We start from the raw sequence: 27,220 nt of genomic DNA on the forward strand, positions 1-27,220 counted from the left end.
GTCTGACGAACTGCTGGAAAATTTTTTTCCCATTCTTTAGTTTGTCTTTTCACTCTGTTCATTGTTTCTTTTGTTGTGCAGAAGCTTTTTAATATCCCATCTGTTGAGTCAGTGAACCATTTCCTGTGCAACTGAGGTTCTGTTCAGAAAGTCCTTGCCAATGCCTGTGATCTCAGGAGTTTTACCTATCTTGTCAGCAGATTAAGGGTTGTTAGTTTAACTTTTAGCTCTTTGATCCATTTTGATTTTGGTTTAATACATTGTGAGAGCCATGGGTCTAGATTTATTCTTCATGTGGATAGTCAGTTCTCCCAAACCATTTATTAAAGGGCTATCTTTTCTCCAGTGTGTTTTTGACCCATTTGTCAAAGATTAAATAATTGAATATACTTAGAGTTGTTTGTACATCCTCTATTCTATTAAATTATACCTCATGTCTGTGTTTTGTTTTGTTCTTGCCAGTACTATGTAATTTTTATCACAGTAGTTTTGTATTATAACTTCAAATGTAGAATTGTAAAGCCTCTTTTTACCCAAGATTGCTTTTGCTATCCTGAGTCTCTTCTGGTTCAATATGGATTTTAATATTAATTTCTCCAGTTCTCTGAAGAATGATATGGAAATTTTGATTAAGACTATGTAAAATCTGTAAACCAACTTTGGAAGTATGGCCATTTTGACTATGTTGGTTTGGCTATCCACGAATAGGGGTATGTTCCCATTTTCTAATGTCCTCTTCAGTTTCCTTTTTTTCAAGCACTATAGTTTTCATGATAGCCTCTTAATTCTTAAGTTAATTTTTCTTGGTGATATTGTGAATATTTTCCTAATTTCTATTTTCCTAATTTCTATTTTTCTCTGTGTTTTGAGTAATAAAAAAAGAAAAGATTAATGTAGAAACAAACCTGTAACTAATCAGATTGTTTTCTCTGTGACAGGTGATAGGAATATACTGGAACAATGGGAGAAGCTGATAGCTTGTGGAATGCCAAGATGACAAGAATTTTTTGCATAATCTGTAAGTAAATTTTTGATAGCTTTTTGGAATATTTTTCCTACTGGGTGGATTACCCTTAAGACACCAAAAGGACAGCACAGATAACTTGAAAGTAAAAGAGAAAGTGTTTTTAAAAGTAAATGCACCAAAACTTGGGAAAATTGATTTAACATTGGGGAAATTTTGCTTTTGCATTAGTTCTTTCTTGGTGAAGTGTGCCATTTGGGGGGGGGGGCACCGTTTGTTTGGTGCATAAATCAAACGTCTTTGAAGAATTAAAAGATGATTCCTTATACCACATCCAACATTTAAACTAAACTTGTAATGTCCCATCTGAAATACAGATATTCTTGGCCCAGTGGTTCCTTTTGGCCTATTTCTCACTCAGGTAACTTTTGTGGGTACATTTTAGAGGTACATACAAACTTGATGAATATGATTAAAATTGAGTTCTATGCCTTTTCCCAACTTCCATCAATATTTGTTAATTATATGACAGTTAACATGTGCTTGACTTTGGTTCATTATGATAATGGTAATACAAGTACATGTGGTTATCATACTCTCTTGACTTCTGATTCTAAAGCTAAATGCTAAGACCACTGTAGAATTTAAATTTATTTGGCTAAGAGTATATGTGGCATTGTTGAGTTATTGACTCTCTAACGCCCTAGAATCCTTTGCCCTTCTGACTGGTAAGGGATAATATTTGGAGATGGGTCAGACTGCTAACTACCTTTGAACTTTCTTCTCTCCCTTCCACCATATTCCCTCAAATCTGAATTCTTTCATGTGATGATGTTGGAGGCTTGAGCAGCCAGGCTACCTTCTAAACAAGCTACTGCATGCTGTTTTGCTTTTGATTAAAAAATTTAAGTTTTAAGGTAAAGTGAATTGTCTCCAGAGAGAAATAAAAGAAAATCTGGGCAGCTTAAAGTTCAGTTTGGCTTGATTAAAATCTTGCAAGTAAAATGGAGAAAAGGAAAAAAGAAACTGGATTAGGTATTTAATTGTTTCTTTAAGAAGCAGTTTCTTAGCAGTCCCACAGTGCACAAAGACACTTGTAATCCTAGTTATTTGGGAAGCTGAGGCTGGAGGATTGAAATTTAGGGGCCAACTTGGGCAATTTAGCAAGATCCTGTCTCAAAACATAAAAGGAGCCGGTGATGTAACTTAGTGGTGCTGCACTTGACTGGTTTGCTTGAGACCTGGGTTCAGTCCCCAGCACACAAAGACTAACTATAAAAACAAAAGCAGTTTCTTTAGCCTTTCTAACTTTCCCTAGAGGAGAATACTGGAAGCCTAAAATTGCTAAGAAATAGCTAAGGTTGTGATGGTTGTTTTTATTTTAAATCTCACACAACTACTTCTCACAATTGCTTTCTTTATTAAACTTTAAAAAAATGCTTTGAATATTTCAAAACATTTATTTGTGTCTATTCCTTGAGTTAGTCTGTAAAATCTTAAAATTTTCACTTCCCTTTTAAAACAAAAGATATTTATAGTTCTCATTGAATCAGGCAATTATTGGATTATTGCAAAATTAATTCTTATACATTTCATGCATAAGTAATTATGTTTAAAATCTGAGAGGCTAGCCTGGATTGTGAAGTATTACCCTGTGACTTTGACAGATTGAGGGTGCCGTTAGTAACTTTAAAAGCAAAGTAGTAATGAACAGTGGAGAAATTTTATATAGATTAAAATATTCTCTTTTATATAACATCTGTCTCTCCTGAATGAACTTACATTGTTTTTGAACATTGCAGGTGTAAGTGAATTTCTGACTAGACAGCTGCGAGTTGTGTAGTTTTTCAAATGTGCACATTTTATAGTCTTATAGTATATTGAGATTACAGATACAGATCTAGTTCAACAGTTTGATAGATACTTAGGAGTCATGAGTTTGAGTTGGATTACAGTAGAAATACAACAGGTTGTTTCCATTTTAGGAATCAGTAATTAAGTATGAAAAAGAAAGTGTAAGTTCAACCTGAATATGATAGATATTATGAAAGATGTATGCAATGCACAGGAGAGAGAGACAGGTTATCTGGCGGGGGGGGGGCAGCAAAGGAAGTGAGCTGGGTCAGGGAAAATTTCAGAAGCAGAGGATATTTGAATTTTGAATATTAAATGATTAATATCTTTTATTAAATTATAAAAGTTAACACTGATAATTGGAAACAGCTGGAAAATGTGAAAATTATTAAACACACCAACATTATCATTATTGAGAGATAGCCATTGACATTGTGTTTTTGTATTCTGCCATCTTCTTTCTATGCCTAGATTAGAAACATAGTTTTCCACCCAAGGTCAACCAAGTTTTCACTATTGTTTTTTAATCTACTTCAGTTGTCAATATATTGAAATAATACCACATCAATAAAGATACATATACCTTCTTTTTATTGTTGTTAATTAGCCTTCTGTGCAGGTGTGCTTTGCAGTGTTCTCTATTACTGGGCATTTTGGTTATTTTTAGCTTTTCATTTTCATAAAGTACACCAGGATGAATACCTTTGTGTATCCTTCATGGCGCACTTGTCCTTTTGTCTGGGCAAAAGGGCTAGAATTGTAGTTTGGCACATGCAAATAAAGAGATGGAGGATAAGAGGGCAGTTGATGCAGAGCCCTGAGCTCTTTCATTTGTTCTTAACCGGGAGCCATTCTGGAACCTATAATGTACTTTAAATGAACAGCTGTTAATATTCATTTGTTCTTGATTTTCCTTACTTTGGGAAGAAATAAAGATAATTTGAGAAAGATGTGAGTAGAGGAAAGTGCCATTATTTAATAATAATACTTCTATCTATAATGTCTCAACAACCCTAGAAAGCCTATTAAGTTGATTTTTTTTTAGGTGAGATAGAGGCCTTGAAGATTGACTTGCTGAAGATAATGAAAGGTAGAGCTTTGGAGGTCTAGTCCAGGGACCATGGGGTCTTGGGCAAGTCCTGGGACTTCACTTGGATGGCTGTCAGGATATAATGAGATAATAACTAAAAAATTAAGAGAAGAGCATAAAGTCCCATAGAATAGAGGGACTCCTTTCAGAACAAGACACCTTATTCCTTTTTGGTAACTTACATTGTTATCAAAATATGGACTGTTATTCCTCCCACTCTGCTGAAGGCTGGTTAGCTTGACCATAAAACTTATTTTGCAAGTGAAATGTAAATGATTATAGTTTGTGCCATTTCTGAACAGAACCTGGTAGGATGGCTTGGTTCTGCTTTTTGCTCCTCCTCTCTTCATCAGAATGAAGAAGTCATAGAGTCTACAAGGAAGCAGATAGGAAGGTGGCAGTATACAGTAAGTCCTCAGTTTGTGAACATTCAAGTTCTAACTTTGCACAAATAGCAACGGACCTTGCATTACAAACATTCAGAGATGTGAACAGATTATGGAAGTAATTCATGTGTTTGCTGCACATTATCACAGTTGTGCTGCTGTGTGCTTACTGTACTTAAAAGTAAAAATACTTTATTTACAGTGTTTTTAATATGTACATATGTTTAGTTTTTTAAATGCTTTACATTTTATAGTTGTAGAAGACTGACTTTGCCAGACTTACAAATGAATCCGACTTAATGAACATTCTCTTGAAACAGAACTTGTTTGTAATTTGGGAATTTACTGTAATTTAGCCTGAACTACTCAAGTACCCCGTAGGCATCATCCTATCTCTTTCAGAATACACACACACACACACACACACACACACACACACACACACACACACAGAGTAGTAAGGGTCGCTTCCTTTCTTCCTTGAGAGATAGTGTTATACTGCAGATTTTCCTGCACTAAATGTACCAGCCTTCATCAGAAGTGACCAATTCATAAAAGGAATCTAGGGTTGACCAAAATGACCCAGTTATTTATTTATTTATTCCTCCCTTCCTTTTCCCTTCCCACAGTTCAGTTTCCCAGTGTCATTGCTTTCTGTTAGTTGGTATAGCTTGTCTCTGCCTCTTCCTTTGCATGTGTTCACTGTATGATTTAATTTGTACTACATGTTAAACTTTCCTGTTCTCAATTTGTAGTTTTCAGTCAAAACAGTGTGCACTGACTTGTTTGCTAGTTTACTGTCTGTCCTTTTCTTTGACATACATAAGACCTTCAATTTCACAGATGATACGTTAAGTTTTGTTTCCCATCATATAAATTATTTACGACACAGTCATAGCAAATTAAAGTCTTCATCAATTGACTGTTTACTTTATTTCCCCCCCTCAAGTTATTCTCTTTTCCAGGATGTATGAAATAAGAATTCTTTATTGTTAATTGGAGTGTTCTTTTAATTTCTCTTTTTATGATGTCTAGTATGTTTAAGGCTTTGCCACAGGACAACCAGTTCATCTTGGCTTACTAATACCTTAATTGGGATAATTTAGAGTTGACTTCTCATAATTTCAGCTCACTTATCTAACGATCTGATGTATGTCAAGTGGATCCAACTTAATTTACTATTCTTAGTGACTAGTTCTGGCTCTGAACCATGGATTACAGCCAAGGGCTTCATAGAGGTCTGCCTGATGATCAGTTTTTGAGTGAAAATAATGTATGATTCAGCTGTTACCTTTCTTTAAGATTGAATTCAGCTACAGTGATACCTCAATTATTGAACTCAGTTCATGCTACATTCATGTTTGAGCACTGAAAAGTTCAAGAAAAGACATTGATGGTTTTAAAGCCAACTGTCTCACTTGGCTTGGCCTTTGAGCTTGGACATGTACTCCCTGTTTCATCGTGGGAAGTGTGGTCATTAATACCTATCTTGTAGTGCAGTATGTGAATGAAGTATAAATTAATGTCTATAAAATAGAAGCCACCTTCATTACTACGTACTCAGTAAATGAGTTAAATTGAGCCTCTTTTTCTTGTCCTTGGTAGAATTTCAAATATATTTTCCTTTAGAAACAATATTATGAAAGGACTCTGACCACAGTATTAGAAGTACTGTATTTTAGATCACTCATGAATGCACTTTAAGGACTGGGAGAGAAGCCAGCCTCTACACCAGGGACATACTGTCTACAGTGAAGTGCACTCCAAGTGGCAGGCAAGAGGTCATTGACTTTATAGCTGGAAGTGAACTTTTGGAAAGTCATTTATTACCAGAGCTGCTTGGATAATCTCTTCTGTTAGACATTAAAGTGAAATTACTTGGGAGGCAGTGATATCTTACAGATAGGAAAATGAGCCCTTATTCCCATTTCTGGGAAGCAAACCCGTATTTTGGGAGGCATTTACTACTTTTCCTACCAGTCCAACTAGGCAATCCTAGAGTAGAACAACTATTGCAAGTATGTGGCCCCACACTAACTAGTATGACACTTTCTTGAGAATTAAAAATATATATAAGATGATGAAAAGAAAAGTAGTTCTTAGTATCAGAGCTGGGAGTTAAGTAGAAGAAGGCAGACTTCAGAAAGGGAGGACAGAGCCAGCTTACAGGAGAAAAGATGCCATTTTGTCCTGGCAGAGTTCAATTTGAGTTGATCCTAAAGTCCAGCTGTGATGGTTAAGCTGAACTTGATTGACTTGGGAACTGCATAGGGAGTTAATAATGTACAGCTCAGGGTGTGCCTGGGAAGGCTAAAAAGGGATGACCATGGCGTCTATATCCAGGTCCCTTTCTGGTTCTGTTTCCGCGCTCTGATTTCTGGCCACCATGCACTAAGCAGCTTTGGTCTGCTGTGCCCTTCTGCCATAATGTTTCTGCCTTAGCTAACCATGGACTGAAAACTGTGAGTAAAATTGAACTTGTCTTCCTTCAGATTGTGGGTGTTGGGTATTGTGTCCCAGCAACAGGAGGGCTGAGAAACACAGCAGCTCAGCTCTGTGTGGCTTTACTGTTGCTGTTATTTTGAGTCACTATATCCTTGTTTTTGTCAGTACTGTTTGTTACCTACACATTGAAGAATGCTTAAAAAAAAAAAAAAAAGAATGCTGACTACTTCATTTGGTTGTTTATACTTGGGATATTTATTAGTGCCTTGTCATAAGCAACTATAATAAAGAATGTATGATAGGATGGCTGATTTATGACCGCTTTGTGAGAACAGTGGTAGTGTTTATTCCCAATTGTAGTTAAAGCAGAAATGTCTAATCAAAGAATACCAGTGAGTGTGTATGTGTGTGTAGTAATGACTCTTTCTGTATGAGAGCTTGCTGTAATGCAAAAATATTACTTCTGGGACCAGAGATTTAGCTCAGTGGCCTAAGTGCCTTGTAAGCACACGATTGTGAGTTTGATCTCTGGTACCAAAAAAAAAAAAAAAAAAAAAAGTATTACTTTTGACTGGAACTCATTTAAATGAATGTATCTTTGATGGTTCGAGTAATTATGTTATCTTGAACTGTTTTGCTACTTCTAATTTATTATTAAAACCACTTATTTGTAACAGGTAGATATTTGTGACATGGTGGGAGAGGTACTTGCATATTATTAAGAGGAATTGGTATTTTGACAAATTGTCAAATACATATTATGTGTTCTTTATTTGAAAGGAACATAGTATAGAATGATTTATTGTCTCCATTCTCCTCATTCCGTTGTACTTGAGGAAATGAGATTCGATGTGATAACATTATTCTTTAAACTATCCTTCCTGTTAGGAAGCATTGGATTTGGCTTCTCAATAATACCCTGTATGGTTGGAACATGTCATGCAGAGCAAAGAAACGCATCTGCTGCTTGCCATCTGGTTTGGACAAGTGTAATATTTGTTTATTCTTGGGTCAGGAAAGTTTTTCTTTCTCCATTATGGCTGTTACGTAACTTAAACATCATTAGATCAACAACGAGTATTCAGACTGTGCTAAGACCATGTGGATACAAGGCCTCTGAATCACACTCTTTGCCTGACATGGATTCTTGTTATCTGGTGAGAGAGAGAACGGTCAGGGATCTGAGAAAGAAGGTATTGAGACACTTCATGTTGGTTGTGAAATGGAAGTATAAAGAATAAGGTAAGTAGGCACTTGGAAGAGATTAGAGTACCCAGGGCTTGGGCCAGTGAGAATATGTAGAAGAAGGAGGTGTTGAGCTCCAGAGTGGGATAAGTAGTAAAGAGTGCGAGGTCATCACAGAGGGCATGGTGCTGGCCTAGGTGGGGAGGTGAAAATGCTCATGAGTAGCATAGTCGGTTCCTTGGCTGAAGCTTTTAAGACCAGAGTAGTGGGATGGGATGAAAGCCAGCTTGTAAATGAGTGAAGATTACAGCTCTGGGCCTGTGGGCCTCTGCCCTGTCCCATAACTCTTGAGAATCCTTGTCCATTGCAGTTTAACTTTATGCAGCATAGTCACTCTAGAAACAATTAACCTCTTTTCTCTTGTGAGGTTGTTTTTTTATCACATTGGTAATGTGTTCTTCTTGTTTCCAAAACACAAGTTTTTTTTTTTTTTAAAAGAGAAAAAAGAAAGGACATAAAAAAACAAAGTAGTAAAAGGGTACAAGTAATACAGAATTTTAAGAAAAAAATATACAGTAAGTTACAGTAATTACTAATATACTATATAATACTAATATAATAACTAATATACAGTAGTTAATAGGTTACATATTGTCTTCCTAGAAACAGTTGTCCAAATTATAAAGTTAAAGCATATAAAGTGGACATTCATACAGTGATATTGGAGACAGTTCCGTTCAGTGATCAACAAAAGCTCAGTAATACAGTTTTCCATCGTACACACTCAAACATACCTGAGGTTATATCCCTTAGTCCACCTTCCTTTCTTCTCTTTTTTACAATAACAATTACACTTTTTGGGTCAAAACATAAGTATTGTGGAAAACTTTTTTTTTGTGAGGTACTGGAGGATTGAACCCAGGACCTTTGCACTGAGGTACATCCACAGCCTCTCTCTCTCTCTCTCTCTCTCTCTCTCTCTCTCTCTCTCTCTCTCTCCATATATATATATACACACACACACACACACACACATACATATAGTTGTTGTTGTTTGGAGGCCACCAAGTTGCCCAGGTAGGGCTAGAACTTGAGATCCTGCTGCTTCAGCATTCCAGAGTTCTGGGCTTGCTGGTGTAAATCACATCAGGCCTATTAAGTATTCTGAGATGTGTTTGCACCTGATTATGTTTCTGAAGCCTTCCTTCTTCCTGGATGGAACAACTGTTCTGAATTTAAAGCCTGAATAAGTGCCAAACAGTAGAAATAAATTACCTAGATCATCTTTCCTTCCTGTACATGTTGGCTTTCCCTCCATCATATATTTCAAAATACTGTATTTATGTATGTCCCTCACACACACCAACACAATTGTACTTTTTAGCCCAGAACTTTATGAAATTGATTTATTCATATACACATAGGTTTTATGTACTTTTCTCATATATAAGAGCTAATATTATAACAGCCACACATTACCAGTTCACCCAGTATATTTAATTGCAAGTTTTGTAAATAACCACCACTCTTAAAAGTATACATTAATGAACATGAATATTTGAGGAAAGTTGCTTATAATATAAATTGTTTTCCTTTGATCTCTACTATAAAATTACAACTGTTTAATGGAAGAGGAAAGGCTTATGACATAATGGCTTGCTGAACTTAGTGACATTCATCATGTGATGGCAATGATACCTTGGGAGGCACAGAAGGAGGAGCCTGCCATCAATCTCAGTGCCCTGGTGGGAGGGGATCAGTGCCTGAACCAGGAATGGAAAAATGGTTCAGATGTGATTGAACCGTTCATATTATAGCCTCTGATAGTGAACTGTCAGGAGAGAGGGAAACCCAGATGATTCCAAACTTAAAGTACCTGGGAGAATAAGATTGCCCTTAGAATAACATGAGTGCCAAGAGAAATGAAGGAGTATCTTCTTGGAGGAAACAGGGTCAGCTTCATGTGTTGGCTGTCTTGCTTTTGCCCCTTTGACCATAGTTTGGACTCCCAGATGTAAGAACTCAAGAGATCCTCAAAGAAATCTTTCTCATCTAGTCACTTACTGGCAGAGATGGGACTAGGAAGGGAAATTTTTCTCCAGTGTCAGGGTTCCATCCACTTCCTCCATCCTATTTTGGGAATAAAAACAGCATTTTAGGAAAACCTCTGATCTCACTGTAGATCATATCTTTGACTAAAGAGTATTTTGAAGAATTTTGCCTATGGGATGACTGACATTGAACAAATATGAGGAAGTTAAACAAGAAGTGGCCTCCAAAACCAGGAAGGTTTAATTTGTGACTTTAAAATGTTTTGTTTCCCTTTACAAGCACTCTGTAGGCATTATATCTTAATAGGAACTCAGAAATTAGTATTTCTGCAGTCTCCTGTAACTTGTTAATTCCTAGCTATTTAAAGTTTGTTAAATATTTTTATTCCAAAATAATGTTTAAGATACAGTGACCTAGCAAGAGTATTTCCAAAATTACTTTTTTTTTAAAATTAGGGATTGAACCCAGGGCCTTCACACTAGACTGTGGTATATCTCCATCTCCCTTTTTAATTTTGAGACTGGGTCAACTTACTCTCCTTTTAAAAACACTGATTTAATTATGGCCTAAGCCAGGTGTGGTACACACCTGTAATCCCAGCACTCTGGGAAGTTGAAGCAGGAGGACTGCAAATTCAAACCCAGCCTATGCAATTCAGTAATTTAGCAAGACTCTGTCTCAAAATTTGAAAAGGAGGTGGGGGTGTAGCTTAGTACTGTGGTCCTGGGTTCAGTCCACAGTACCACAGATAAAAAACAAAAAGCAAAAATAGAAACTAATAAAAAACAAAAATAGAAACTAATAAAAAAACTAATAAAAACCCTAACCCAAGTTAAATTACCCCAACATAGTTTTTCTCCTCCTCCTTTCTACCCCTCTTCTTCCTCTTCCACCTCCTCCTCCTCCTCCTCCTTTTTACTACTAATAGTATAATAGTAACACTAAATTGAGGACTCCTAAATCAAAAGTTGTAAGTTTTTCACTTCTTAAACAAGGGACTCAGGCCAAGCAATACAAAAGAACTGTTTTCCTAAAATTCTTAGGAGTAATTTACCATTAAAAAGAATTTAAACAAGTATGGAATATTTTGTCTTGGAGTTTCTGATTCAAGACTCAGAGACGAAGCATTTTTTAAGTGGCTACTCTGTCAAGTACAGAGCAAAATGTTTTGCATGTATAGTATTACTACATGTAATGTCTCTTGAAAACTCCTGTGGGCATGTTATCTTCTTTACTGCAGATAATTCAATTGCCCAGAGTGCTCATACAGTGCTATAGGTCAGATCCGATCCTCTTTGCATTCGAAAACTTTTAGCCATGCAAACGCAAGGACCTATCATTAGATTAATCTTTGTTCCCTAAGATTTTTTTTTAAGGGCAGCCTCCCACTTTCTAGAAGTTGTGCTGAAGTTAAAAGAAGTAAAGAAAAAGCCGTGAGAAATCTTTAGATTTGGAATAAATGAAGAAAGAAAAGTTCCGCCTTCGCAAACAGTGAACATGCTTATTGGTTAGGATGGACAGGCTGACTCATTTCTTTTTTGCCTTGGCAGAGGGCCACACCCCAGCATTCCAAAAACCCTCTGCTGTCAGCCACACCCGCCTCAATGCTGGAACCTCTGAGCTGGGGTTTGGCGTCCGATTTGCAACTGCCTTCCAAAAGCGGATTTGCTAGTCTGCCAGAAGCGCCGCGGTCCTTGTGAGGGATCCCAGCAGGCTGGGAGAGAGACAGCCTGGACCCACTCTCCTAACCGCGCTCGGCGGTCTGCTTGCGTTAGAGCGGGGAGCACACACCCCGAGCGCGCCTGAGCAGCGCGCAAACTTGGCGCTCCTGGAAATTTTCACGGAAGCTTCCTTCAGGAAGGAAGACTGTAAGTGTTGCTCTTTCAGCGATTTTGTGGTTCCTTAGAATGCTCTCCAGGATAGGCATTAGTTAGACCACCGGCAGATTGTGGAACCTAATTAAAGGAAGGGAAGAAACCGGACATTCGTGTCTTCCCGAAAACACCCCCAGTATGGCAATCCGTGCAGCTTCCATCTATCACGGAGAAGTGAAAGAAACCTTAGATTTTACCGGATCCCATTTAATGCTAATATAGCAGTAGCTGGTTACACCTCAGTGCAGTTGCTAAAAGAATGGGGCAGGATATACCTTGATGGAATCAGCAAAACTCCTAAAATATTGCTTCCTGATAACCAAGGATCAGGAAGGTTAGTTTCAGTTTGTGCTTCTTCAGGCTTTCTAATGAGAGAGCAGAATCATATTTACAGCTTGGTTCCTAAAGCTTTGGGAAAGTACTGACTCTGTCGAACTTAAGCTTCTGTAGGAAAATGTCATTTATCTTACTCCTTTGGCTCCTTGGAAGCGGCTGGTGGGTGAGCCCTGTACTAAGTTTCCAGAAGGAAGCACATGCTGCCGGTGTTTTGGAGTGAGTGGAGAGTGTTTACGGGGGAGCTGTGTATTTAGTGTGGCTAAGGTGATTGCTTTTGTGGAACTGGCAGAAATACTTGGAAAAGAATGCAGAGTATTTGCCTTAAAAAATGCTTTCGCTCTATATAGTTGTTACTATAGTTACTCAATTTTTCATCTAGTTCAGTTATTATTTTTTATTTTTTGACAGTGGATCTCATGTACACACTCAGCTATATCCTACAGCACCCAGGTAATTTATTGCTAGAGGTGGAGAAGGAAAAATACAGTCTTGTGATTACTAAGGACATACACAACAAAGACTTTGTGGTGGTTAGAAACACTACATGGTAAGAAATCAGACTGAAGATGTCCCAGTGACAGAGAATAATGTAAAATTTTTTAAATGAATTATTGTTATGAATTAAGTTATAAATCTTACACTTGGCATTTATGAAGATAGAGACTGATGCTATTAGTAGACAGGAGAGAGCGAAATTGAGAAAATTCTTTGCAACTTTTTTTAGTTCTGTGAAGGAAATTTCTCTAAGAAGAAATCACTTCCAAATGTAATATTTAAAATTGTTGGAAACTTTAGTTACCCTTGTGATGTTCCAAAATTCTGTTTTTGGGCTCTTTGGCTAATTGTTGTTGGGTTGGTTTTTTTTTTTTTTTTTTTTTTTGGTATCTGCAAATCCAACTCAGGACCTTGTGCTTGTCAGGCAGGCTCTGTGCCACTGAGCTATATCCCTGGGCCTCCTTGGCTAATTGTTAAATCGAAGTTGCTTTGTGTTTAACTGATCAAGTGCCCTTGTGAAAGGTAGCAATGTGTAATCCTTCTCTTTTTTCAGTACCAGAGATTGAGATTAGGACCATCATACTGAGCTTCATTCTTAGCCCTTTTGATTTAGAGACAAAGTCTTCCCCTATGCTGCCCAGCTTTGAATTTGGAATTGTCTTGCCTCAGTCTCCCAGTGTGGTGGGATTACAGGCATGCACTACTGTGAAAGGTGGCCTGTGATGTTTGGAGAAAAAAGGTCTAGAGGTCCACGGGTCATCTACTAATTGTAACAAAACTGAACATTTAACTTTTTTTCAGGTGCTGAGATAGTCTATATTCATTACTTCATTTAATTCTCATATTAGTGCTAACAACCAGAGGTGTTAATATTGAAGAAATTACCTCAGCAAGTTTGCATAATCGTCCAATTTCATAGCTAGTTTATTTAGAAGTTATCATTTAAGGTTTGTTAGTTTTCTTCTATAGCTCCAATTGCTCCTAAAGTAGTGTTGACTTTTCTATGTGAAATGAGCCAAAGGAGATTCCTGGTTCAAAACTGATTTTTAAATGAATTAAAAAGTCATTATTGTCCCAGCACCAAAATATCAAAGTTCAAGGAATGTTATATTTACTTTAGTAGCTTGTGATTTGCAAATATTAACTGAGCAGACCCATCTCTTATGGCTCCTCTAGAGTTGCTGATCTTTGTTGACTTCCTGCTACCTTTTTTTTTTTTGAAGCTCTTGTAGTTCTAACTGTATTCTTTTTGCTTCTCACAGAGTACAGATTAGGCTTTCTCTATAAAACTAAGAGCTAGATCTCTGGATTTGTAGCGATCAAATATTTTTGTGTGTGAGGGCACACCTACGTTATTTTATGTGCTAGATGAAATTAATTAAATTTGTTAGCACTTAAGTTAGTGTTAAGCCTGTTTAAGAATGGTGAAATCACGAAGGACATACCCGATAAGCACTTAAAAATGGATTTATTTAAAGCAGGTAGAGAGAGGTATCTCTCATTAGAGGCCGCTAGTTCTGAGAATCCATTTGCTGGGGCACGTGTTAGCATGTCATGATATAATGGAACTGTGCCACATTCATAGACCATGAACAGCATTTGTTCCAGGACTGGGTATTACTCATATACCCTTCCCACCACCTTACCCTCATCATCTATAGTATTTGACACAGAATACTCACTCACCATCTGAGGCCAACTAAGGATACCTTGGCTATCTCCTTAAATCTCTAAATCCTAGGGGCCTTAAGTGGTTTGAGTTCTTGAACATATTCTAAAAACATGCCAGTGTGACATTAAAGCCACTGGAGAGTGGTTTTGTAAAAATCATGGAGAAGGAGAAGCATGCTGGCAGATTTGACTTTGAAAAGCAGGGAGAGTTCAGTCTTAGAAACTATTGTTTTTTAGCTTATGCTATTGTGTAACAAAATTGTGAAATGCATTTTTGAGAAGATGACTCAGGATCACTTAAGAAAAAAAGGACTGAAGATCATTATCTTACATATATTTGCATCAGTTAACCTCCTTTGTTTCTTCATAGAGTTATGGGGCAAGGATGTCAGCATCAGCTTCATTGAGACATTTAAAAAGTGTTATTTGTGTTCTTTAAGATAGAAGACATAGGTTGGGCCACACTATAGACAAGTGTGTCTGTGTTTTGTAGCCAAAGAAGGCTGATCAGTAGAGTGGTACTGTTGAGCATGTACTGGTAATGCTTTTTGCTGAGGATACTTACAGCAGCTGTGGAAAAAGTGTAGTGTAGGGGTGGAGAACTTAAAACCAAGGAGGTGATATTCCCACTGTTCTCTGAAACACTGTAGGTATAGTGGTTAAGAATAGAGATTCTGGAGCCAGACCATGGATAAGTTTAAAGGTCTGTGTGCCTTAGTTTCTTCCTTCATAAGATACAGATAAGAATACCTATCACAGGGCTATTAAAGATATTAAAGGATTAAATTAGATAGTCCCCATGAAGTACATAGGATAGAATCTAATAATAAACTGTAAATCTTAGCTCTTAATATTTTGTTAGTGCCATGATTTTTACCACTTTTAACTAGTAATCCTTGAGGTAGCTCTGTGCACGTTTCTGGGTTCATGTTTAAACTCATGTTCAGAGTTGGATAATGAGTTTTTGGAGATAACCCTAGAAACTGAATAGTGCTTCGAGGACACTGGGCAATTAGTATAAAAACTGAGATAGTATAGCACTTGATTAGTACTACAATGCAGCAAAATAAAGGTGATCAGATCCAAAGTTGTATACCTATTATCCAATTTAACAAGTGATTTCTCTTTAAGAGCTATAGGTTGGTGTAAGAAATCTCCACTGAGCCAGGGTTTATGAGAACTTGTTTCTGAAATCAGTATAGTTTTTTACTCCAGTAATCCTGGACAATTAGCCTAGCTCAGTGGTTCTCCACAGAATTTCATTTGACTCTCTAGGAGAACATTTGACAATATTGGGACACATTTTGTTTTTCTGGTACTGAGGACTGAACCCAGGGCCTTTAGTCTGCTACTCCCTGGCGCTGTTTTGTTTAGAGACAACGTCTCACTAAATTGCCTAGGCAGGACTTGAATTTGGGATCCTCTTGTCTTAGCCTTCCAAAATATTAGGATTACAGATATGCTTGGCTCTGAACACATTTTTGGTTATCATAATGGGATGTGGGAGGTGTATGGTCACTGGCATTTAGTGAGTGGATACAAAGGCTGCTGCTGCATATGCTGTAATGCACGGGGAGCCCCCACAGCAAAGAATTATCCTCTCAAAACTTACCATCGGTGCTCAGATTGAAGAATAGTCACTTATTAATTTATGTGTGTATTTGTGAAATTTAAATACTTTGCTTTTCCAATATCACCAAATAATTATGAGTATATTTGTCAAAGGGCTTTTGAGTTATAATTTATTCTAAAATCTGCAGGTGTATGCAGCATATACATTTGATCATAGGTAACATGGAAAAATGTCATTTGCCCTGTTTCTTGGAGGAATACAGTGGTTTTGGGAGGCAGATAAACCTGTGCTTCATTCTGGCCCTCAGTTTAACTTGCTATGCAATTTGAGGCAAATTTTCTTAACCTGTGAATACCAAAATTCTATTTCAAAGAGTTTAAGGGAATAAATAAAATAATGTATATGAATTATGTAGCATAGCCTTTGGGCTCTGCAGTGATAACTATTGTTTTTTAGACAACATTTCAAGAGATAAATTAAATGGTGCGTATTATAACAAAATTTAGAAAGAGGATGGGTTAGGAAATCAGACTTTTAATACTTATAAGATAAAAAATTGTGAATATCTTCAGATCTTTCTTGTCTTTAGAAGGGAATATAATCTTAGAAAGTAAATATTTGGGAGATAATGCTTTGCCAGAGAAAGAAAGCACAAGGTAAGCACTAAGGAAAGGTGTACTTAGGAGGGATAAAACTGCGTATGAAACAGGAGTCATCTGTGTTTGTTAGTCTGGAATTTACTGAGAAGGTAACTTTTGTGCTTGGGAATTGCTCTATCATAAAAGCTTGTCATGTTTATCTGTAAGCAGTGTTGATTTTTTTCATTCTATTTTTGATGTTATGGTTTCTTGATACATTTTCAAGTGTCCATCCAGCCATTGTATAGACAAATGTGTCAGTTTTGTCATCTCAGTGACTTCGTGTACCTTGTTAGCTACCCCTCTCTCAACTAAAGCCAAGTTTCACACTATCACTCATCTGCTATCTCCACTTGTATGTCAGCAAAGGAAGTAAGCATCTGGAGACATTCATGACCCCCACTACCCCAGCAGTGTATAGCATCAGGTAATTTATCCACAAGAGCATTTGGTAGTGTATGTATATTTTGGTTTTGGGTTTTTGTTTTATTTTATTTTACTTTATTTGGTATTTTGAGACAAGGTCTCACTGTGTAATTCAGCTTGAATTCATCATGTAGTGCAGGCTGACCTCGAACTTGGAGTGATCATCCTGCCTCAGCCTCCTGAATGCTGGGATTACAGACATGCACACATTACACCAGGCTCCACCGTATATATTTGACTTCCATGTGTTTTGTGTGTGTGAGATGGAGGTTGAAGAGTCAGCTCCATGAAAGTGTTCACAGTCTATCTGTTGTCTACCTTGTAAAGGCAAATATTTTACAGTTCCATTAACTTTCCAGGAAAATGATTATAAGAAAGATGCCCAGTAATGAAAAGTTACATGGTTTGGGAAAAGAATCTATTCAGGTTGGAGAGTTGAAGTGAGATAGTGATTTTTAAAAATAAGCATGCTGTTAATTTTATTTCTGACCGTGCTTACTGCATTTGTAAGTAACTTATCGTAAACATGTGACTTGAAACCATAAACGGAGCAGTGTTAGCATTCAGTCACATCGGAAAATCTGTCCTCTCAGAGCAGTGGTGTAAATTCATGACTAGCTTCCCATCCTAGAGTGATGGTAGCAAGGGACAAGACAGTGGCCACAGCGAAAGTGGCATTCAGAATGGGAACGAGTTGGAGATCAAAACATACTTTGTGAAATTTATAACACAGACTGAATCCTGCCATTCCATGTAGACTTTCATTAAGTTAACCTTCCAGCCCACTGAATTCTCTGATGGTCACAAAATAGGTGTTGGTATTCTACCTTTCATGACCTCAAGATAACCCAGACTTGCTAGGTAAGCATTATTTACAAAACACTTAGTGATGCTAACAGAGGATCCTGAACTGGTCACACAAAATTGCATACCTCTGTGGGATCAGAAGCCAAGTGTTTGATATTCAAGCCAAGTTGAAAGTCAGGTTAATAATAAACTAAAAGAAATAGTAGCCAAATTATAGTTTGAGATGGTGCCTATGAACATGTCTTGAGACCTGTTAGATAATTTCTTCACTTTGGCAGCATTCTGTCACTTTAGTTTCTCAGATATGGATATGCCTATATTATTTGCTCTGCTGAAAGTGTTTGAAGGCTGCTCATGAATTTGCAAGGCTCTTGTGCATCAGTTTCTGGGGTATTTGGTACCAAAATCTCAACTTCTAGAGTGCTGGCTCAACAGATTTAAACTAGATTTCTTTGCATTTGGAAGTGAAGGTCTCACTTTGAAAGGCCCAACACATTGTAGAAATAAAAGCAAGAGACATTTAAGTGATGTAAAATAATGTAGCTCATTACTTGTTTGCAATTTTTGAAAAGTTGAAGCTTAGAATTTTATGAATTCTTTAAGAATGGGGTGTGAATATAGTCCCTTTTCTTTCTTGTTCTTTCCTTCTTTCTTTCCCCTTCATTCCCCTCTCTCCCTCGCTACTTCCCGTCTCTTCACTGAAACTCCTAAAGCCTTCTTTTCACTGTGAAATGATTGTTTCCTACCACAGTTACGATGTGTATGTTATCCATGAGGGCCAACAGGCAAATCCCTTTTTTTCTTTTGACTTTGGAAAAGAAGATCAGACTCCAAAAGAAACTAGAACAACTCTGTAAATGAATGCATTACAACAAGGACACACAAAGTAAACAGATTAGATGGCTTTTAGGGCAGCATGTGTCTTAGCATACACTGCCTCTTCTGATTAAATTTCATCTCATGTGCTTACATTCTTAGGAGGGGCACTGATCAGCAGATGGCACCTAGTCTACGTTGCAGTTTATATTTCTCACAATAAGATACTCATTTGGCATTTTTCTTTAGAGTCATTTTCAATATGGTTAGCATAAACACTTACCTGTTCATGTTCATCATATGTTTCAGTTTGCAAGATGAAGAGCCACTTTAGACTGTGGTGAGTCCTCAAGGTGATATTGAGTCCAAGGACCAGCTGGCTTCCAGGGGGTTACTTGTCTGCACTGTGAAGTCCTTTTCCATTTGACTTACAACAGAAGAATGTGATGCTCATTGTAATGCTATGATTATTGTTATTATTGCAATTATAAGAAAACGTTGAGATGAAAAATTAATGTCACTGAATGCTTATTCATTCTGGAAATGAATTCTGGAATTCATTCTGTGAGTAATTCATGTAAACGTGAATATAGGAAATTCCAGAGCATATTGTTATACTTATAATTTTAAGTTAAAACTAGCTGATTCCTATTTAGCTAATTAGCATGTCCTAATTTAAATTGCATGTCCTCATTTAAATTGCACAGATTACCAAACAACTACATAAATGTCTCATTGAAAGAATTCATAGACAAAATTTTGCAGAATTTTTCAGTGTAGTTTTTGTTTTGCTTAAACTCATATAGTTTTATGAAGTATGATTTTATTTGATACTTAGGATAATGGATTATGTATAGTGTCCTGGGCTTTTTGATCCCAGAAGCTGTGGCATTTTAACAGTTTATTCTTATATAAAGTATTTTATTTATACTGACACAGAAACGGTCTTCTGAAGTTGATTATAAATGATTTTTAAGCTTTTTATCAATTTGGTAAGTTTCAGTTGAGGAGCCTGGGAGAATTTCCTCTTTAAATTTTTAACATTTACGTTTAGTGGCAGAATTCTTAGAATTGGGAACCTGTTGTCATTTACTTTGATTGTGTCCAAATAAATTTCTGAGATGTGAAATCAAATATTTCTAACCCAAAAACTAATCACTAGCAGTGCTGTTCAAAGGAAGTGTTTTTTACAGCTTCAGCAGTACCAGAATAGAGGGAGATTTATCCTATGAAACTTATAATTTCAAGTAAGATTCTAGAGAAATCTTCTTGAGAAAAGAATGAGGAATGGATTAAGATGTTTCAGTGGGGCCCGGCTTATTCCCTGTAGGTTGAAGACAAGGAAAAACTAAGGTAGCATTCTAACATCACCTCTTTCTTAAATCAGCATCTATCTCCTCTAACTTTTCCTCTAAGGCCATCAAAATTTCCTTCAACTCCTTGCATTCTGAAGCTACAATTGGTTCAGATTCTTAGAGTTTTATTTTTCTAAGAATTTGTTAACTGGGTTATAATCTGAATGAGCTGTGTACTCATGTTGTAGGCAGATGGGGTCAGGATAGAAGTTGCAATATTTTAAAATTGTGAACAAAATGAATAAAAAATACTTATATATTGCTTGTCCCTATGTCCACCGACTGCTGAAAAAACACACAGGAATACCACCAAAATGGAAATCCCTGTCCTTAATACCAGTGACCACATGCTGACCCTTTGCTGACCAATATATGGCCACAGGCAGATACTTAAATTCATTAAAAATCCCATTTTTTGGTTGCACTAACCACATTTCAAGTGTTCAGTAACCTTATGTGCATAACATTTCTGTAATGTCAGACAGTTCTGTTGAACAGCATTAGCATTGTGCTATACTCTGGTCAAATAAAGGAGCTTCCTTTTAATTTTTTCCATATATAGATTAAAAATTTGAGGAAGGTGATTCAGCTAAAAGTTCAGCCTTAAAGAAAATAGGTATCAAAGCATTGGATTCATTTTCAAAGAATTTTCATATAAATTAAAAATACTTCAAGGTTTAACTCTGGCTCTTCGAGACCAAAGAAGGCATATTAGTTTAGGTTTTCCAAAGTTTATATGACTCTTCACCTCATAGCCTTGAGCGATGGCTTCTAACAAAGTGAGGTGGATGTGTATTCACCTATTCCGTTGTAACTGGCTAGTGGGGCGGCAGGGGTGGGGGAGGGCATTTTTAATTGCACCAGAGGGAATGTAGTAAAGTTATTTCCCCAGGTGATGGAGTGGCAGAAAGCCAAACAAGATTGAAGATGATAGGAAATTAGTAACCTGAGAATTTGCTACCAGCTCCAGGCTGGAGGGACTTACAAAGAAGGTTGTTCTTGGAGCTCAGGGGCTTATAGAAGAGCAGAGTAGATAAAAGAGAAAGCCACAATGAATATATATCCAGAGGTGTCTGCAGAGTAAGGTGAGAAATGTCCTTAGGGGCTTCTCCATTTCTTCAGGTTTGCAAAATCAAGACTTATTCACTCTTATTTTCATAAGTGGATGGATGCATTTAAATCCATGTAGCCAGGCTTCATCTTTATTTTACATGCATACTTTTCCAGGATGATCTCCCTCCATAATGCCGGCAGGTCAAGTGAGTGTAACCTTCAGTTGAGAGGCAGGGCCAGTGGCACAGGCCTGTAATCCTAGCGCCAAGGAGGCTGAGGCAGGATGGGAGGATCGCTGAGTTTGATGCCAGCCCAAATTACATAGCAAGACTTTGTTTTACCAAAAAAAAAAAAAAAAAAAAAAAGGCAGCATCCACACAGGGAAAGCTTAACAGTAAAAATTTTGAGCTAATACAAGTGCTAGAACAATGATAAATTGTCTGATATGAAGTAAACAGAACCCTTCAGGATAGAGAAATAGCTGACATAGGGAGTGCTGTCTGTACCCTGGGCACTAACCAAGGAGGAGACTATGCCTCACCTCCTCTTCTGTCTCCCAGCTGAGATGTAGCTCTTGGTTCACACCTTTTTGAAGAGGACAGTGTCATGACTCACTGGATGCAGAAATTATACCATCAGAACTTGTTACCAACCCACCTTTTAGGACTGATGAAAATATCCAGCCTTTGAGTCCAGGGAACGCCATTAGAGAGGGCTATCTATCTGGAAGCACTCTAGTACCGAACTGTTGGAGACCAGTGCTGCAGAAGCCACACAGGCAGAAGTCCACTGGCTCATGGCACTGAAACCAGAGAGCAGGGCTCCTTTCTCCTAGAGTGTCACCCTAGTCATCTGCTGCTGACAAAACTTGAAGACAGCATGTCAGCCAGAAAATGAAAAATAGCTAAGGGACCTAGATTGATGTTTTGTTTTGTTCTGTTTGTTTTGTTTTGTTTCGTTTTGTTTGATACAGGCTCTCACTGCAATTCAAGCTGGCCTTGAACACTCAGCATGTGACCTAGGATGGTTCAAACTCAGCCGATCCTCTTACTTCCTACGTGCTGGGATTATAGGAATTATAGGCATATACTTCCATTATAGGCATGTCCAGTTTTGATAGTTTTTTTACATTTTATTTTATTGTATTTTTGGACCCAGGAATTTGAATCTAAGAGATAAGACATTGATAACTAATGTAGGGAGACAAAGATCTAAGAGCTTTGTATTCCTCTTGCTCATGGTTGTTTCTCTCCCTTGCCCCCTCCCTTGTATTATTCCTTCTTTTTGGGTGGCACTGGAGATTAATCTGGGGCCTTGTCATCGACCTATATCCCCATTGCTTTTTTGATTTTGAAACAGGGTCTTGACAAGTTGTTAAATTACTTAGGCTGAATTTGCAGTCCTCCTGCCTCAGCCTCACAAGAGTACTGAGATTAGAGTCTACTACTGTCTGGCTAGAAATTTGATTTTTTCCTTTGTTCAACCAGGCAGTTGCACACTCTTTGTGTGTATGTGTGTGTGTTGCCTCCAGTGATATTTCATCGTTTTCCTCATTCTACTATTATTTTATCATTTCATTACCCATTATCAGTTCAAAGATTCATTATTAAGGAACTCCTGAGGATTACATTTGTTATTTTTTATTGTTTTCCTCCAAAACCATAAAGAATTGAAGCCGCATTTTTGAAGGCTATGCAGCTACATGATTTTTCTAGTCTTCTTGTTTAATTTCTATGAAGGTATATAGCACAATTTAGAGTTATAATTCCATGAGAAATAATTGAACTTGGGAATTTAAGTTCTAGAATTATAAACATTTGCTAAAGTATTTCATAATACATTCTGTGTTTATGGTTTTATTTGTACAAGATACATTTTAAATTCATTTCATGAGTATATTTCTTTCCTACTTCCTTGTGACTTGACATGATAGTTTTTCCAGATGAGCTTTCAAAGATTGTTTTAGTCCAGGTTGTTTTCCACATTCCACAACTTTGAACTTTTAGATTTCTTTGTGGCTTATAATTCCTAATATTGTGAATGCATAATATGTAATGTGTTTTGTTTAAAACCTTAGAAAAGGAGAAATACTCAACCTTGTCCTTGAACCCAAGTTGAGAGAATCCATGACATGATAGATAGTATCCTTGATAACATCAAAAATAAATAAAAGTAGTATGTGTATGTGGTTACTATACAGATAATATCAGAAGTTAAGGGAAAAAAGTATAAATACTCTCTTTATGTAACTATGGTGGCATAAGCACTTGCCTTGCAAGCAGGCAGTCGTGAATTTGATCCCTGGTACTGATAAAAAGGAAAAAGACAAAAAAAAAAAAGTAACTATGATTACATTTCTTTTTCTGATTTCTTGAGGGGGACAGGTATTCTTAGCATATTACTGTATCTATCTGGCTATTTTACAATTTTAATACAAAGTTAAATTATATAGTGTATCTATATTTTTCTACTCTCCCTATATATTTTAGAAACCTTTCCCATCAACATATAAGTATTGATTCTTCACATTAATGATGATATGACATTTCATTAAATGGATGCACAATAATTAATTCACCTTTGCCATACTTTTTAAATGTTTTAGTAGTTGCTAGGTTATGGGTGAGAGATATTTATTTATTTATTTATTTATTTATTTATTTTAAGGTAGTGAAGTTTTACATTTACTAAAGGTAGGAAAAGAAGTATATTCTGCAGGTGGGCAATGTTTACCTGTTTAATTAATTGCATTCTACCTCAGTTAGGTACCTTTGTGTGAATTTTGCTGACATACCTGCAGGTTAAATTCCTAGAGGTGGGATCACAAGGTCATAGAATAAATACACTTAAAATTTTCTAGATAAACATCACCATATTTTACTGTAAAAATTTATCCAGTTTTTATTTCAAACCAAAGTCATATCAAATTTGTGTTTATAGTTTACATGTAATATTTGTACATGCCTAGGGTATAATGTTTTGATATGTATATATGTCATATTTATAACAAATCAAAGTACTTAGCGTATCCATCACCTTATTGTTTCTTTACAGTAAAAATACTAAAAATCCTCTTTGAACTATTTTGAAATATTAACCGCAGTATTATTAAACAAGATTATATTTTGCCCTCACCTCCTAGCACTATAAATCACAAGCATTAATATTGTCTTCCAGTCTAGTAAATTAAAAAGCTCTTATTTTTTCTAAGTTTGGTTGAGATTTAAGGTCTTTTCTTGACCACTTGAATTTCTTTCTCTAAACTGCCTGCTGTCTTGCTATGCTTTGTGCTTTTATCCTTGTCTTCTTCTTCTCCTTCTTTGTTTCCCTATATGTTTTTATTTTTATTATACTGACTTGCATACACTCATTTTAAGCATGGAAAATTAGTCTCATTTCACTGCAGATATTTCCCATATTTGTATGGCTCAATACATGTAAGTTGGGCTACAAGTTATGCTCATTGATCCCAGTGTGTCCCACTCTAGTAGAGATCCTGTGTTACCACCAAGACTCCTTCTAAGGAGCGCTGTACAATAGGCATGGCTAACTTTCCCCTTTCTTGCCTAAACCCTCTTCAGTTTATTGGTTCCTTTGGGGGCAGATGAACTTAGGAATAGTTTTGTCTAAAAAAGAATTTGGCCATCTGGCAAGGTCATTCCTGGTCCTCAGAAGTTTTAAGTGTGTTTACTTCTCTATCCTGAGCACTTAGAATAGTAGCTGCTGAAAGAAGGAAGGAAGGAAGGAAAGGGATGGAAGGGGAGGGAGGGAAGGGTGGGGAGAAGGAAGACAAAGAAGAAAAATGGTAGTAGGCAAGAATGAGCAAGAAACACTTGAGTGAAACATGACTTGAGATTACTTCAGTCAGTCGTATCTCTATTCATGGTAAGTGAATCTGCCACAGTTCTACTTCTGCCTTCGTAACTCCTACTCAACTTCTAGATAGTGAGGTGTGTTCTACGGTAATAGTACTTACTTATATCATACATTTTATAGAGCATTGAACATGAAAATGGTGTACTTGCGTCAAATGTTGTTTGGTTGGGCCTTTTTTCTACTTTTGTTTTCCAGTAGTGGAGGTTAAACCTAGGGCCTCACGCATGCTAGGCAAGCACTCTGCTGCTGAGCTACATCCCTATCCCTGAACTTCTTTTTGTGTTGACATAATTGTTTGCCTAGACTGCCCATGAAAGATAGCCATGCCTGCCGTCTTATGAGAAGTAGTAGAAAAAATATGCCTATCTCGTATTTGTTAAAAATATGATTTAAAAAGCAGATCAAGAATGGATTCTTCTTCAGATTTCTTCAAAGAACAAACTTCCTTTTTGAGCAAATTATTCTAATTAACAAAAGTGGGATATAGAAATGACTTGTTACAGGGGCTGGGGATTTAGCTCAGTGGCGCAAGCACCTGCCTGCCGTGCGTGGTTGTGAGTTCAATCCTCAGTACTGATAATTTAAAAAAAAAAAAAAAAAAAAAGAAATGACTTGTTACATACTATATTAAGACATAACCTAAATGTCAAGAAAATAGTAGATTGTTTGGTTAATTCCAGAGAAGATTCAGGATTTCATGAAATTCAGATATTTATAATTTTTTTATGTTTATATATACCTATTTATAATACTTAGATGTATGGGGAGCCTTTTAATAGTGTGCAATAAAAAATATTGTAGTATATTTTCTTGATTTGGCATACAGAATGACTCCTAGAAAATGTATAAATCTTAATTCCTAGTTGGATTATTGCCCTCCTATCTATTTGACTTGCGATCAACTAATGATTTTACTCTTCATAGTTTTATGACTGTAGCTAACTCAAATAATTTGAATTTATAGAAATAAAAATCTGCAGTAGGAAAAGTAGATTTAATTTTGAGAAAACTAATGCTGTTTTGACTTTAGTGACTGTTCAGTGGCAAAATCATAAGATGGCAAAACATTAGAAAACCTGCCTTTGTTTTGAATGATGATGATGCTTGTTTAGCATCCATTTGAGTGCAAACTGACACAATAATTGATGAATGGTGCTGTTAGTTAGGCTTTTGACCAGACAAGTTTATTGTAGTTTGGCAATGGCAGTTTTCTTTTCTGAACAGTATACTGAGATACAAAATAAATGGAATTGTTTAAAATATCTGATTTTCAAAGGAAAGCTCATAAATGATTTCTTGAATCCAAACAATTTTGTACTACTTTGGTCCAACTTGCATCTTGAACTTTAGCTTATAAATCAAGTTGACTAAATAAGGCCAGCAGAAATTCATATATGTATTTATTTGTCTTTGATGTTTTCTGCAGGAGGATAATGAGTAAGACAATGGAATCTCCTTTGAAAAATGATTTTCTGAGAGCAGTTGTTCTGTGATTTGTTATACTCCATACTGACAGGTTCTTAAGTGAGACTTTGGTGCTTTGTGGAAAACCAGTTGGCCATGGAAGACCAAATAAAGGAAAAACAGAGTACTGATGTCCACTGTGAGAATATTCAACATGGATATTAAGAAAGTTTGTGGCAATTTTGGGAAGCATTCTTGGTTAGGTAGTGTACCAAGTGTCATAAATCTGGTGGAGGAATGCTTTGCAGTAGAAAAAGAATGTGAACCACTTGAAAATCAAAGTAGAGGAATCCACGGTCAGTGGAAGAGCTGAAGCTTTGGAAATGGACCTTTCTGTGTTTCATTTCCAGTGCTGCTGTTCACTGGCATACTCAGTAAGCAATGAACACACTGTGATGTCCTGGCTTCTTAATTTGTACAAATAGAGATTAAAACACTTCAGAGAGTTTTGAGAGAAACCGATGAATCTGTTACATAGCAATCACTCCACAAATGTGTTATTCCTTCAAGAAAGGTTTCTGGTGTTGTGCAAATTGAGAAGGTGGCCATTGGGGAATATTTTTGGGACTATCAAAATTTGAAGTTCATCCTACAACACAGAGTATGAAAAATGGGGACATTTTTAGAATGTGCTGCTTTTCAGCAAAGCAGAAGTTTCATCTGTTATAGGAATGTGGCTATTAGTGATTTTTTTCCCACTGCTATCTCAAATATCAGATAATTGACCCTGGCTTATGGTGTATGTCTCAAAATGAGGCCACAAGTCCCATTGAGGTCAATTATTAGACATATGTATTTATATCACAGTGTTTGTATTTCATGGGCAGCCTCTGCCATTGGTCTGGTTGCACAACTAATTA

At 36.7% G+C, this 27,220-nt stretch overlaps 1 protein-coding gene across 6 annotated transcripts in view; it reads left to right on the forward strand.

Annotated features, from left to right (window-relative positions):
• Sgms1 (sphingomyelin synthase 1) overlaps positions 1 to 27,220 on the forward strand; it is a 279,814-nt gene that overhangs the window by 164,253 nt on the left and 88,341 nt on the right. For 5 of the 6 annotated variants that reach the window (XM_013156809.3, XM_003473559.4, XM_013156811.3 and 2 more), the window contains one exon: positions 939 to 1,018. The gene's annotated coding sequence lies outside the window, so the exon portion shown is untranslated. Of the gene's footprint in view, positions 1 to 938; positions 1,019 to 11,544; positions 11,845 to 27,220 lie in introns of those variants that run through there. The other variant, XM_013156810.3, reaches the window with a different exon arrangement.

The sequence above is a fragment of the Cavia porcellus genome, unplaced genomic scaffold (assembly GCF_034190915.1).
Source record: "Cavia porcellus strain 051 isolate PalLab524CR breed Dunkin Hartley unplaced genomic scaffold, mCavPor4.1 scaffold_28, whole genome shotgun sequence".
In the NCBI taxonomy this organism is placed as follows: domain Eukaryota; kingdom Metazoa; phylum Chordata; class Mammalia; order Rodentia; family Caviidae; genus Cavia; species Cavia porcellus.